Genomic DNA, 15,318 nt, shown 5'->3' on the forward strand with positions numbered 1-15,318 from the left:
AGGTGGAAACTGGGTGGACTGTCTTCCCAGCATCCCCACGCTCCATCTCCCTAAGTGAGCACCTCTGGGATCCTAACCTGGGTGCACAGCTCACAGCCAGGCAGCAGTGACAACCTCGCCCCCTTGAGAGGCAGTGGCGTTGTTTCCTGCTTGCTTTCAGGATGAGGGGAGCTGGCTCAGAAGTTGACAAAGCTCTGCTCTCCCCTTTGCAGCCCTGGCGTGGTCCCAGCATCTCTCCAGGAAACAGTGGAGCCGCTGACCCAGTGTGCAGCCTGGCTGGAGGCCTATTTCCAGGATCCTGCCGCCATCCAAGGGCTCCCCTTGCCTGCTCTCCACCACCCCCTCTTGCAGCGAGGTTGGTAACCAAGCAGCACCCCGTGTTCCCTTCAGGGAGTTCACCTGATTAACTCTCACTTACATGGCACGTCCTTCTATTGACTGTTCCAACCTGGTGTTTTGACATCATCTAAACAGAGACAGCATGTGGCCGAGCTGGAGGGTGTGAGTTCGTCATTCCCAGGCATTCCGAGGGCTGTGTTAGTCTTGGCACACGGTCACATAGTTCATGGCAAAGGCAGTAAAAATGATGCATGCAGCTTGACTCGACTCTCCCTGGCTGAAAGGTTTAAATAGGAACACATCTGAATGGCAGTAAAGCGTTCAATAAGCTTATTGTTCACTTAAACCCTCTGTTTGCCAATAACACAGGGGAGGGGGCTCCTGAGTGATGCTGCTGCATTGCAAAAGGCGGCAGTCTTGTCTTTTCAGGAGAGTTTTAAATTTGATTTCTTAAACTCACGCTAGTTAGTTGTTATATTCCTAACAGATGAATTGAGAATCTGTTACCTAAGGCACTTGAAGCCTGTGACAATCTGAAAACAGTTCCCCAGACTTGTTATTCTTTACACTTTTGTTTGGATCTGCTCAGTGCAGAAATTCATTATGGCAGCTGAAGTCACACAAGACACGGGAGTTCCGCTTTGCGTAGTGACGTTTTTCACAGACATTTCCATGGCACAGCATGTCCCTTAGCTTCAGGGACCACCTCCTGGGGATAGGGCCATGTCCTGGAGGTGGGACCCTCTTGTCTCCAGGGAATGGAGAGCCCCTTGAGGGTAGAGCCTGTCTCCTGGGGGTTGAGGCCCTCTTGGGGGTGGGTGCCCTCCTGGGGGTGGGGCCGTGTCCAGGGGTGGGACCCTCCTGTCTCCTTGGGGGGTAGGGGTCCGCCTGGGGGTGGGGGCCCTCCTGGGAGTGGGGGCCTTCTTGGGGTTGAAGCTCATCTCCTGGGATGGGCCATCTCCTGTGTGTAGGAGCCTTCCTGGAGGTAAGGCTGTCTCCTGGGGTGTGGGGCCTCCTTGTCGGGGGGACCCTGGCCCACAGGTGACTCCTGGCACAGCATGTCCCTTACCTGAGCCTGGGTCAGGGAGGCTTTTTTTAATTTAGCTCCATTATTTACTCTTGAACAGGCACCAGGTATACACGTTTTATGGCTTAAGGAGGGGAGGTGGCGAATGATTATAATAAAGCTGCTAACATGGAGTTAGTGGGCACTAACCCCAGAGTGGGGAACGCCCCTTGCTGCCCAGTATTGGTGGGGTTGGCAGTCTCTCTGGTTGTGTCTTGTGATGTCAGAGAAATAACCGATGCATGGAAAGCTCCAGCCAACCTCTGGGCTCCCTGGAAGCCAGGGGTTAATATAAAGAAAGAAACCCCGTCTGCACTCTGAGAGGGATGTGGCATCCTAACACATAACGAAGGTTTCCTTGACAGATTCTATTTTCTGTGTATTTTCAGTTTTGAATGTGTTTAACATACCTTTGTATATCATTTTTTTCTTCCTTCCAAGGTGTAGACCAGACCCACCTGTTTTGACTTTTTTTAATGTACTTGTAATTAAAGACCATCTCCAGTGCTTGTATTCCAGCACTGTTACCTAATCATCTACAGCCCTGACTTGCAAACGTTCTGACCTCCCCTCTCCAAGGAGCCCAGTAAACCAGAGTGCCCTGTTTTGCTGCCGAAAGACCCCTTCAGAAGACTGTCTCTTTTTCAAGCTCCTTCTCTGAGATGAACGTGCTGTTCTTGACTCGTTTATTTTTTTAAGACTAAACCCCTGTGCCATCGAATATACATTAAGGTGAAGCGTGTGAAATTGCCGTTTTTGTAGGTTAAAACTGATCACATACTAGAAATTTCATAAGCTCAACTTCTTATCCTGGATGAATTTGCAAAGTTTGATTAATAACAAGATAATTGTTTGAGTATTCATGCTAAGAGACAGCTAGGCTGTCTTTCCTGACCAGGAGCCTGGGAGTCTATGGAGGCAGCTTTTTTCTTGGCCCACGGCAGATAGGATTTCTCACTTACCGGAAGTAAGGTTCATCCTGCTGGTGGAGACAGTGAAAGATGAGCCATTGAATAAAACGCTGTCTAATTTCTCATCAGAGTGTTGTTTTAGTACTAGTCAGGGCATTTTCTGAGGAAAAAAATAGTTAAATAAATGTTTGGTTTTTGCTCTTCTGGAGTCATTTTTCTAGCAGCTCTGATAGAGAGCGAGCAGTCTCATACCTCGATGAAGCATTTTTAAGGAGGCCAGTCCCTCCCTCTGAACTTCTTGCAAAGGTCGGGCTTATTTCTTCTGAATTCATTTTTCCCCAAGAAGTATTTATTTAATGGGACCATTATTCTTGAAATAACTCTTTACTTCATGTCTCTTTCATAATGAAGTATGTAAGCTTCTTCCCTGTTAACACTACCTAACTTCTTTATATTTACTTGTTAAAAAAAAAAGTCATCTTTGTATAACATGCCAGGTATGGTAGGTAGACTTACAGACCAGTGGCAATAGCAGTTAGAATAGTAGAAGCATTGGTTTGCCAAAAGCAGTTTTTTATCATGAGTTTGGGGAAGGCAGGCTATCTCAGACACTTAGGGCAGCACGAACAAAACGCTCCAAGTGGGCAGCTATGAAGAACAGGCCTTCGTTGCCTCGCAGTTCTGGAGGCTAGAAGTCCGAATTCAGGGTGTCAGCAAGACCACGCTCTGTGCACTCCAAGGGAAGCTGCGTCCTTGTCTTCCAGCTCCCGTAGCCCCGGCGTTTCCTACTGTTCCTTGTCTTGTAGCTACATCTGTGCAGGACCTTTTTCTGGTGTGTCTCTCTGCATCTGTTCTCCTTTAAAAGGACACCACTCCGGTGGTGTTGAAAAGCAAAGATGTCACCTTGAAGACTAACGTGGACCTGACCCAAGCCATGGTATTTTCATTTGCATCATATGCATGTGAAAGCTGGACAATGAATGAGTAAGACTGAAGAAGAATTGATGCCTTTGAATTGTGTTGGTGAAGAATATTAAATATACCATGGACTGCCAAAAGAGCAAACAAATCTGTCTTGGAAGAACTACAACCAGAATGCTCCTTAGAAGCAAGGATGGCGAGACTACGTCTTACATACTTTGGACATGTTGTCAGGAGGGATCAGTCTCTGGAGAAGGACATCATGCTTGGTAAAGTAGAGGGTCAGCGGAAAAGAGGAAGACCCTCAACGAGGTGGATTGACAGTGGCTGCAATAATGAGCTCAAGCTTAACAACGATTTTAAGTATGGCACAGGAACAGGCACTGTTTCACTCTGTTGTGCATAGGGTCCCTATGACTCAACGGGCACCTAACAACAGCAACAACACTCTGACGGGATTAGGACCACCTACTCCGGTATGGCCTCCTTAACTTAATTGGAAAATCTTCAAAGACAGTGTTTCCAAGCAAGGTCACACTCACTGGTGCAGTGGTGGGAACTTAAACACATCTTTTGAGGGGACACCATTCCACCCATAACACCCATTTAAACCCATTGCTGTCAGGTCTGTTCAACTCATAGCAACCCTTAGGGCAGAGTAGAACTACCCCATAGAGTTTCCAAAGCTGTAATCTTTATGGAAGCAGGCTGCCACATCTTTATCCGTTGGAGTGGCTACCATCCTTTCAGTTAGCAGCCCAGCACTTAACCACTGGTCCACCAAGACTCCTCACCTATAGAAAACTGAAACCTGCTGTCAGATACAGAGCGCATGTGTCTCCTCCCATCTCTGAGCCCCTGCCTGTGGAGCCCCTCCTCTGGTAGCTGTACCCCAGACATGTGGCTAGTGGTGAAGAGATGGGGAGCAGGCCAGGAAGCAGACCAGCAGTGGGCCTCTCTGCTGCTTCTCCTGCCTGCCTGGGTAGAGGCTCCTTGGGCGCCAAGCCACCCACCTGGGGGATGCCTGCCTGTGCTGAGCATGCCCCAAGGCAAGGCCGCGATGCTGGGGTACAAGTTCCAGCCAATGAGCCTTCTCCAGTGCTGTCTCACACCTGCTGGTTTTAAAAGATGAGTTCCGAGTTTTCTTTTTAAAGTGACTGCAATGTTCCTTTTTAAATGTAATACTTGACACTTTAATAATTCCTTCGTCACAGCTATTAGCTTGTGGCTATGAAATCCAGTTGCATGACAGCCGTAAAACCTACATTTCTTAAGCTGCCAGCTAGAAGTAAGTTTTTGTAGCTTCCATTATGGAGCTTCACGAGGACCCATATTCTTGTACGTCTGTGTCTGTGTTCAGTCCTCCTTCCAGAAGGCTCTCTGAAGAAAGCCCTGCCCCAGAGTCAACAGGAGAGATCCTTTTCCATGAGGATTAGTTAACTTCCCCACTGCATTCTGGAAGACCGTCACCTGAGGCTATACACAGTCCAGTGCAAGGCGGTTGGGTCCTGGAAGGCCGTCAGATCATGGCTGGGAGGACCATCTTCACCTGAGGTCCTCACCAGACACAGCCTGTAGATTAAATTCCATCTCCGAGTGCCAAGTGGGGTCTTATCATCTCTGTCCTGCCCTCTGCATCTAGGGACCAACAAGCCCTGGTAGCACTGCACAGTCCTGCTCTCCCCCGTCACCTGCTGACCAGGGTTGTGGTCTCCCTGGACAGAAGGGTCTTAGGCCCTTTCCGCTGAGGGTCCTGCACCCGGTTCTGGCATTCTTCAAGTTCTCTTTTTAAGTGGGGGCTCCAGCCTGAGCTGTCTACGAAGAGCGTGGCAGCCGAGGGAGACTTTCTCCTTTCAGCTTCCCCTATAGATGCTCGGCAGGAGGGAGGCTTCGTGTTTTCAGGCCATTTGTACTGATATTTGTGCCTGAACTTAAAAAAGTGACAAATGTAATGCGAGCTGATAGCTCAAACTGGAGATGCATTTACAGGTTTGTTTGGGAGTGAACATTGGTCTCCTTACGCAAAAGGAAGGCAGGCTGATAAGTGTTGACCTTGCTGAGAGATTGCAGAGCGGAGCTGCAAGGTTTGGGAGCCTTCGAAGCCGGGCTATTGATTAGAACAAGCTAACAACTTTGCACTCAAATTAAGTGGAAAAGAAACAGCTGGTGAGAATGTAAGTCTTCAAACCTTGGAGCACTGAGCTCCTTTTGGGGACAGCAGATGTGGACGTCTAGGTCTGAGCATTCTGAGGATGACCCAGAAAAGGTGAGGTTAAAAAGACAGGGCTTGAGGCCAGGAGTGATGGCCAGCCCCGCACCCAGAGGTGCCGGGCAGGTGGCCAGAGGCCTCGAATTCACGCAGGAGGCGCCGCCACCAACAGCCAGTTTTGGCCCTGGAGAGCAAAACCCCACGTGCTTCTGTGTTCTAGAACATGAACAGAAAGAAACAACTTGGGTTGTTTAAAAACCAAAGTAGGGCAGGAGTCAGTGACAAGTGAGTGGTCTGCAGTGTGTGTGAAAACCGAGCTGGTAGCTGATGTTGCGGGTGACGGAGCTGGCCACACCCCGTTTCACTGGCGAAATTTGCTGACCTCCAACAGTCAGGGCTTCATATCCCTGCCAGGAGCGTGCCTCCCTGTGGGACTAGAGGGTGAGTTTATACCCCCAATCTTCTGTTTTTCCTAAGGTTTACGTTGGCTGATTTCACAGGTAGATCACCAGGTCTTTCTTGCCTTGGTGACTGAGGTGCACCTGACCCAAGCCATGGTCTTTTCATTCGCCTCATAGGCATGCAAAGGCTAGACCATGAAAAAGGAAGGTGGAGGGGAACTGATGCATTCAAACTGGAGTGTTGGCGAAGAATGTGGCCTGCCAGAAGAAGGAGCAAATCAGTTTTGAAGAAATACAGCCAGGATGCTCCTTAGAAGTGAGGATGGTAAGACCCTGACTTGCTTACTTTGGACACATCATCAGGAGGGACTAGTTACTAGAAAAGGACATCATGTTTGATAAAGTAGAAGGCCAGTAAAAATGAGGGAAACCCACCATGCGATGGATGGACAGAACAGCCAGCGCAGTGGGCTCACACAGACCGACAATCACGAAGACGGTGCAGGTCTGGGCAGTGCTTCAGTCTGTAGTGCATCATGTGGCTGTGAGTCTGGGCCAACTGTGTGGCAGTAACGACAAGCACCAGCAACTTCTCTGTTCAGAGCCATTCAGAAAGTGTCTGGATACTTCGGGCCGAAACACGTTTGTTTTTTTTTTTCCTTTAAAACGCTCAGCTGACTATAGCTGTAGGTTCCTGTGGAGACCTGAGCAATGGAACTGGCTGTTAGAGGGGAGAGGTTGTTCCAGGTACTGGGTGCTGTCCTAGTTGTCCATGTGTCTAATGTAGGCCCAGGCTCAGGATTGCTGATAGACTTCAGCATGCTCTTAGCCCGCAGTGTGCCCCAAATTCATCCTAATGGGAGATTTTAATAAAATATCCATCCCTTCTCCTGTGGAAGAGGGTACCCCTGTGATGCTGGTAGTGGGCTGTGGTCCTCTGGTTGCTGGTCCCCAAGAAAACCCATCATGTCCCTGTGCAAGGAGCCTCTTGAATAGTCAGTAATTACCAACAGCTCCTGGGAGGCCAAGTTAAGTGAGAGTTCTATCCTAGATCTAAGAGGTGGCCAGATCCGAGATTCCCTGAGGTTTACATGAATCAGGGAAAAAATGAGCTTGAGAACACCTTCCCTCAAGGCCACTGGGGTCACACCATGTAATTTAACCAAGCTTCAAAGGCAGCCAAAAGGGCTGCTTGAAAGTCAGCCACTGTCAAACCTCCTGGCTGTAAGTAGGGTCTCTATTACAAATAAACAATGCTGATCATATCTGAATAATTTTTTTCCTCACAGAAATTGATCTTTTGTTTAAAATGACTGTAATGGATAGAAAAACAGCAGCTAAAACCCAAAACAATTTGCTTAATTGGAAATTCAACCAGTTGCCTTGCAGGAGAGCACTGAGGGTGATAGCTTTGGCCCGTGCTGGCAGTTATAACAAGGAAAGCTTAAAATAACCAGCATCCTTCCAAAATACAACCTAGGTGTGTGGCATTTACGGGGAAATAACAGAGGGAGGGAGGGGAAAAATTGAAAGAAAAAACCCCACAAAATCCCAGATCTGAGAAGTTAGCATTCACGTAAGAACACAGTGGCAAAAACTTTTGGTAGCAGGATTTTCAGTTCTTAAGATGAGAGGGCTTTAGAAGTACTTCTTCAAATTCAAATTATAAGTACTGCTTTTTATGCGAAGCTGTTCACACTGAAATATAACTAACCTCTGTCATAGCAACTAAACAGTGAACCAGTGAAAGTTTCTGTTAAAAACAGAAGTGACCCTTCATTACTTTCGCGCATTTAGGAGGGTCTTCCACGTGCCCTCACGTTGGGATCTGTGGGCACAAACACAAAGAGTAACATGTAATCAGGCTTGCACCGACTAAGAAACGTACGTTTTATCATCATCCTCTTCTATAACTTTTCATTTGAAATGGACTTTGCAAAGTACGCATTTTCTATCAAGTAGATATATTTTAAAGTTAAAAAACAGACTTTTCACTTAAATGTGCTTTTTTCATTTTTATTCCCACTGTATCGTCCCACTGTAGTGCTTCCAAAGACAAGGCTTAAATTAATATATTCTGGTATCACAAAATTTTATATATTCACATTTTTACAGGTAATGTTAATACATTTTTATATCACACTGGTAGAAATTAATAGAATTCACTCTACTACCAGTATTTATAGAGAAAATGATATTTTAATGAAAAGGTGCGTAGAATTGGACTGTAACTTATCAATGTGTTAAATAGGTAAACACTGATATAAAATGAATGGCAGTGATGTTGAGAGATTATTTATTGTAGGAGCCAAAAGTAAAACTAGTACTTAAATTATTTAATTGTGTTAACATGCATAATTTTTACCTGCAGCCCTTGTGCTCCAGCTGACTCAGAATGTAAGGTTTATGAGAATACATCTCTCCTTAAGAAGCCCTGGTGGTGCAATGGTAAAGAGCTTGGCTGCTAACCAAAAGGTCGGCAGTTCAAATCTACCAGCCACTCCTTGGTACCCTATGGGGGCTGTTCTACTCTGCCCTGCAGGGTCACTGTGAGTTGGAATTCTACTTGATGGCAACGGGTTCTCTCTGTGTTTTGCATGTCAGAATGGAAAAACCAGATATTTACATGGAGGAAAACCATCACTTTCACTCAAATGCTTGCGGCCCTAGTAGTCATTGACACGACCACCCAGGAAGTGTCACCCTGGCAGGAGAGACTTCCTGGACTTCTAGCCGCATGTTCGTATTTTCATGTCATACAGTAAATTACTTCTGAAGAAGGAAAGTGGAGAGTGAAGAAGGGGAAGGGGGGGAGTCTGAGTAACTCTTAAGTACTTCACTCCGTTACTTAAGGTCAGAGTGGTGGTTTTTAACCTTCCCACGTAGTAAGATATTAAGCTATTTGTCCTGTAAAATAAATACGGCTAATGTTTTGGGAAGTCATATTTCTGGTGAGCCCTGCCCCTCAGCCAATATAAACATATACCGCGTCTTTGTCACTATGGCAACTACTTTTTCTTTTCTTGAACACTGCTATTAATTGTTGCAGAAGACACACCTGGCTGGTTAGTGTGTACAGAAAAGAGCCTGTTCCCAGATGTGTGTGTGTATGTGTGAGCGTACACACTCTGCCTTTTAAAAAATGCACATACCTTCCCCAACTGGGCTGCACTGGCTTTTTTTCCCCAGAACAGTTGGGTTTTGTTTTCACCCTCTCCTTACGTGGTCTTCATAAGACCTAGTGGCCAAGCCCAGGAGCCACAGGGACCTCTCACTTGGCCAAGACTGACACTTCACATAGAAAACTCGTATCCTTCCCCTTTTCAGAATAAAATATGCAAGAACCAACATAAATGGCATATCCCCCGGTCTCTTTGATGTTCAAGAGCAGCCGATATTAAAGGCCACCCCAAGAAAAAAAAGGCTGTAGAAAATGAACCTGTTTGTGGCAAATGTCAAACGGCACAAGTCTAGCTGAGCGCAGTGGTGTCATTAGTTTGTGAATCGCATCCTTGAAAATAACTGTGGAACAGCCAAATCGGTTTAAAAGAAGATAACAAAATGGTTTAAGCTACTTAGGTTGAATGCCAATTATATTTTAATATTCAACTGAGCATATTTTACTAAGAAAAAAGGCCGCGTAGACGCATGCATAACTCATTGCCAGCGTGGAGCAGCTGTGCCACTCGGCTCTCCGAGTCGCTTTGTGCATTTTAGTAGCATGATAATTTAGTAGAGAACTACCTGAGTGATGGCATTTTCAATGAGCAGGTAATCTACAGAGAATTTTTATATGGTTATGAGTTCTCTGCTCCGGCCCGGCAACACAAAAATACATCAAGACCAATTACGGTATCAACTTCCAGTGTGATACCCTTGCCACGCGGTGCATGTATTTCTGCCCCAGGCATTTCAAATTGCATCTAATTTGAAATCTTTGGGGTTTTAATTAAATTTCAGAATATATGGAATTCTTCATTAGTACCTGCTCTGAATAGCAGATTATCCTCCTCTCAGTCTGTCGTTAAAGAAGTCGGCTGTGGTAAATAGCATGTTCAGGAACTGATCATTTGTGGGGCCCAGATAGGAGAACAGAAATTGTGAAATGCAAAATAATATCAAAAAGATTATTAGTCCAGGGAGAGTCTCTTGATTTGTATTTTAATGGAATTTTACATTTCTCTTAATGATTTGCAAATTGTCCTCTGATTATAAGATGCATTAAGCTTTTCATTTTAATGGCAAAGACACAGCCATTAGCAGATTTTTCCTCCTGTCTTCTTTTTAGAGTGCTTCCCTGCAGCAGATAAATATTGAAACCATTAACACCTTTTGATGTGTGTTACTGACGGCATTTCGGACCCACCCGTGGCCACTGTGCCCTCTCCATGTTAACACCTAGCCGGGGGCCCTGACTGCCAGGTGAACAGCAGTCGCGCAGCGTTTCCTTCCCTAGAAAACATGACTCATTGTTAAAATTGCATCGGGCAGTGTTGTTTGTTTGTGTTAAAGCTAATGAATTTAAATATTATTAATGGCCTGATTTGTATTAATACGCGCTCGCCTGATCCATGTAAAGGTTGACAATGTTCACAACCCCTGCCTTGCTGTGCGCTCTAGGTCTGGCCATGAGGGAGGGAGGAGGAGGGTGCTAAGCAGAGATTCCCAAAACAAAGCCTCATGTCACCTTTCACGACAGGCAGAGGGAGACAACTGCACGGACCTCAGTCTTGGTTAGCCGCTTGGCCAAGGCCAACCACAGCGCAACCCCTACGCCAGGCACTTTGTTCTGGTTTGGCCTCTGAGGTGATGTCTGGACTCTACAGCCAGGACTTCTAGCCCCCTACAAAATGTGTACAACTTACATGACCGGAGCTATAAGGCACAGATTACAGGTTCTGCTCCATCTGCTCAGCGTGTGGGGAGCACATGGCGTTGGCCAGTGGTGTGGTACAGCAACAGTCAGAGAGGCACTGGTTCTGGCCTGGAAACTGCAGGCCTGTTTGATTTTATAATCAGGAAAATGGAGGCCGCAGGGTGGGAGGAGAGCCATGCTGTGCTGGAGGCTGCAGTGGCAGGGTAGAAGAGCCTCGAGAGCCCCCAGTGAGTGTGTCTGGGCCGGCACACTGGCCCCTCTGTGGTCACGGGAGAGTTTTTACTCCAGGTGACTCAGCCGCCCAGAAGAAGTGCTTCTAAGCACCACAGCTCTCAGCAGCTCTGTCTTCACCTCCACCCTTCACAGTGGTCCAGCCCTGTGTTGCAGCATCAGGGGGATGGAGCCAGATGGGCCGTGTGCTCTTCCCTCGGCTTTCTCTGGTGAGGGTCTTCTTCCTGTGGTTCTCGGGAGCTCACCCTGAGCCCACCCAAGCATACATGACCACCCAGGACCCTTGCTGGGTATCAGGGCCATCGGGTAGTATGCCCCACAGGCGTGGAGCCTGAGGGTGACCTCTGAGCACTGGGGAACCTGAGATGGCAGCCAGATGTGTGCCATCACTGACTGAGTGACCTAGAGAAGCTTCTGTACCCTTCCTCAGCTCTGACTCCCCGTCTGTAAAGTGAGGATACCAGCAGCAATGTGTAAGGTGGTCGAGAGGATAGGATGAAACCCCCAAAGCCCAGCACAAGAAAAGATGGGCCTCTCTCATGGCCAAGTGCTTCCTCTACAGCCCCAGCAAGGGTTGTAACCCGAGACTGCTGACCTACCTCATTGTTGCACGAACTCATGAAGATTCATGCCATTATACTTTTTTTTTAATTTATTGTGCTTTAGGCAGAAGTTTACAAATCAAGTCAGTCTCTCACACAGAAAGTTATACACAGCTTGCCATGTACTCTAGCTGCCCTCCTCTTAATGAGACAGCACGTTCCTCCTCTCCACCCTGTATTCCCCGTGTCTATTTAACCATCTCCTGTCACCCTCTCCCTTCTCATCTTGCCACCAGATGGGAGTTGCCCATATATTTTTGAGTGTCTACTGGAGCCATGAACCTTGCTCCTCACCAGCATCATTGTCTGTATTATAGTCCAGGCCAATCCCTATCTGTTGAATTGGCTTTGGGAATGGTTCCAATCTTGGGCTATCAAAGGGTCCAGGGACCACGACCGTCAGGGTCCCTCTGGTCTCAATCAGACCATGAAGCCTGGTCTTTTTATGAAGATTCGAGACCTGCATCCCACTGTTCTCCTGCTCCATCAGGGATTCTCTGTTGTATTCCCTGCCAGGGCAGTGATCAGTGGTAGCCAGGTGCCAACTAGTTCTTCTGGACTCAGGCTGATGGAGTCTCTGGTTTATGTGGCCTTTTCTGTCTCTTGGGCTCATCTTTACCATATGTCTTTGGTGTTCTTCATTCTCCTTTGCTCCAGGCAGGTTGAGACCAGTTTATGCATCTTATATGGCCACTTGCTAGCATTTAAGACCCCAGACACCTCTCACCAAAGTGGGATTCATGCCATTATTCTGAAGTGCTGTCTCTGCATGCAGCAGAAATTACCAAGGACACCTCTCCACAGCCCTGCATGTACCACCATGTGTGCTGGGCAGCAGGAGGCATGGCTGCCTCGGCACCACACTATTCAGGGAGCAGTTCAGCCTGTATTCTCTCACATGTGAACTAGCTAATGCAGCTAATTAGGGTTTAAATTGGAAAAGGAATTTTTTTCTACTTGTCATTTTTTTCTCCCCTACTCACCATTAAGTTCTAAGCCACAAGAAATGGCCACAGGAAAGGACTTCTGGGCTCGAGGACAAGGAAATCCCGTGCACATATTCCAGGGCCCTAGCCACAGAAGAGGACGAGTGTGTACGTGGTGGCTCCAAGTTTGCACAGGAGAGGTCCAGGAGCCAGGCAGAGACCCCATGTCGCTCTCTGACTTCTGGAATCCTCAGCCCTGCTCTGCTCCGTGAGCCCCCCTCATCCTTCTGTTCCCTATAATACAAGAAGCTGGACTAAATGAAGAAGAACAGGGCATCAGGATTGGAGGAAGAGTCATTAACAACCTGTGTTATGCAGATGACACAACCTTGCTTGCTGAAAGTGAAGAGGACTTGAAGCACTTACTAATGAAGATCAAAGACCACAGCCTTCAGTATGGGTTGCACCTCAACATAAAGAAAACAAAAATCCTCACAACTGGACCAATGAGCAACATCATGATAAACGGAGAAAAGATCGAAGTTGTCAAGAATTTCATTTTACTTGGATCCACAATCAATAGCCATGGAAGCAGCAGTCAAGAAATCAAAAGACGCATTGCATTGGGTAAATCTGCTGCAAAAGACCTCTTTAAAGTGTTGAAGAGCAAAGATATCACCTTGAAGACTAAGGTACGCCTGACTCAAGCCAGGGTATTTTCAATCGCATCATATGCATGTGAAAGCTGGACAATGAATAAGGAAGACTGAAGAAGAATTGACGCCTTTGAATTGTGGTGTTGGCGAAGAATATTGACAATACCATGGACTGCCAAAAGAACAAACAAGTCTGTCTTAGAAGAAGTAAAGCCAGAATGCTCCTTAGAGGCAGGGATGGCAAGACTGCGTCTTACGTGCTTTGGACACGTTGTCAGGAGGGATCAGTCCCTGGATAAGGACATCATGCTTGGGCAGAGTACAGGGTCAGCGGAAAGGAGAAAGACCCTCAACAAGGTGGATTGACACAGTGACTGCAGCAGTGAGCTCAGGCATAACAACGATTGTAAGGGTGGCTCAGGACCAGGCAGTGCTTCGTTCCGTTGTGCATAGGGTCGCTATGAGTCAGAACCAACTCGACGGCACCTAACAACAACAACAAGTGCCAGGAACAGGACAAGAATGCCAGTTTCATTGCTTCTATTCAACATAGTTCTGGAAGTTCAAGCCAGAGAAATTAGACAAGAAAAAGAAATAAAAGGCATCCAAATTAAAAAGCAGGAAGTAGAATTCTCTGTTTTTACAGATGACATGATCTTATATGTAGAAAATCCTAAAGAATTCCCAAAAAAGTATTAAGAGTTAACAAAATTAGTAAAGATGCAGATAAAAATCAAGACAAAAATCCATTGTATATCTATGCACTATAATGAACAATCTGAAGAGGAAATTAAAAAACAATTTCATTTTGATAGCATCAAAAAAATAAAATTATTAGGAATAAGTTTAACCAAGTAGGTGAAAGACTTGTACACTGAAAACTACAAAACATTGCTGAAAGAAATTAAAGAAGACCTAAAGAAATAGAAGGACATCCCATGTTCATGGATGGGAACAATACTACCCAATGCAATGACATTACTACCAAATGCGGTAAACGATTCAGTGTGATCCCTATTAAAATCCTAATAGAGTTTTTTTCAGAAATAGAAAAGCTCATCCTTAAATTTATATGGAAATTTCATGGAACCCATAAATAGCCAAAACAATCTTGAAAAGGAAGAACAAAGTTGGAAGGCTCACACTTCCTGATTTTAACACTTAGTGCAAAGTACAATAATCAAAACAGTGTGGTACTGGCATAAGGATAGACATATAGACTAATGGAGTAGAATTGAGAACTGAGAAATAAACATTCAACATCTGTGGTCATTGAGTTTTCAGCAGGAGTGCCAAGAAGTGGTGCTTGGACACCTCCATATTCAAAAGAATGAAGTTGGACCCTTACCTTACACCGTATAAAAAATTAACTCAATATGGATCAAAGACCAAATTTAAGAACTAAAACTATAAAACTCTTAGAAGAAACCGTAGAGGCTAGTTTTCATGTCCTTGGATTTGGCAATGTTTTCTTAAATATGTCACCAAAAGCACAGGAAACAAAAGAAAAAATAGATAAATTGGATTTCATCAAAATTTAAAGTTTTTATGCATCAATGGATGCTATCAAGAGAGTGAAAATACCCACAGAATGGGGGACAATATTTGCAAATTATATATCTGGTAAGAGTTTAATAACAGAAATATAAAGAACCCTTACAACTCAACCACAAAAAGGCAACCCAATTAAAAAACGGGCAAAGTGTCTGAATAGACATTTCTTCAAAGAAGATATACAAATGGCCAATGACACATGAGAAGATGCTCAGCATCATTAGTCCTTAGGGAAATGAAATCAAAATTGTTTTACATGATAGGAGCATACCTGGAGTTACAAATTCAAATATCAAACATTCTCAGCTTTGTCTCTTTGCTGTTGAAAGTGAAAACTCTCTTCGCCCCACCTTACCCTGTCATGTGGTAATGAAGTTTCTGTAAAACAAAAAAGAATTAAGTTGATAAATTTGCGTAGGAACATAGTGATGTTTAAAGGAATCATGGGACTTAGGAGAACTATGTAATTGGGGTATTTCTATAACTGTGTAGATTTTGTGTCTGTGCTTAAAGTCCACTCTCCGAGTTTTGAGGTCATTAATGTGGTTTTAAAAAATTGGGAGATGTGGCAAAAACCATTGGAGCTGATTTTATGATTGTTGTAATGTACCATCTAGTACTGTAGT

This window comes from Elephas maximus, chromosome 16 (assembly GCF_024166365.1).
Source record: "Elephas maximus indicus isolate mEleMax1 chromosome 16, mEleMax1 primary haplotype, whole genome shotgun sequence".
Classification (NCBI taxonomy): Eukaryota; Metazoa; Chordata; class Mammalia; order Proboscidea; family Elephantidae; genus Elephas; species Elephas maximus.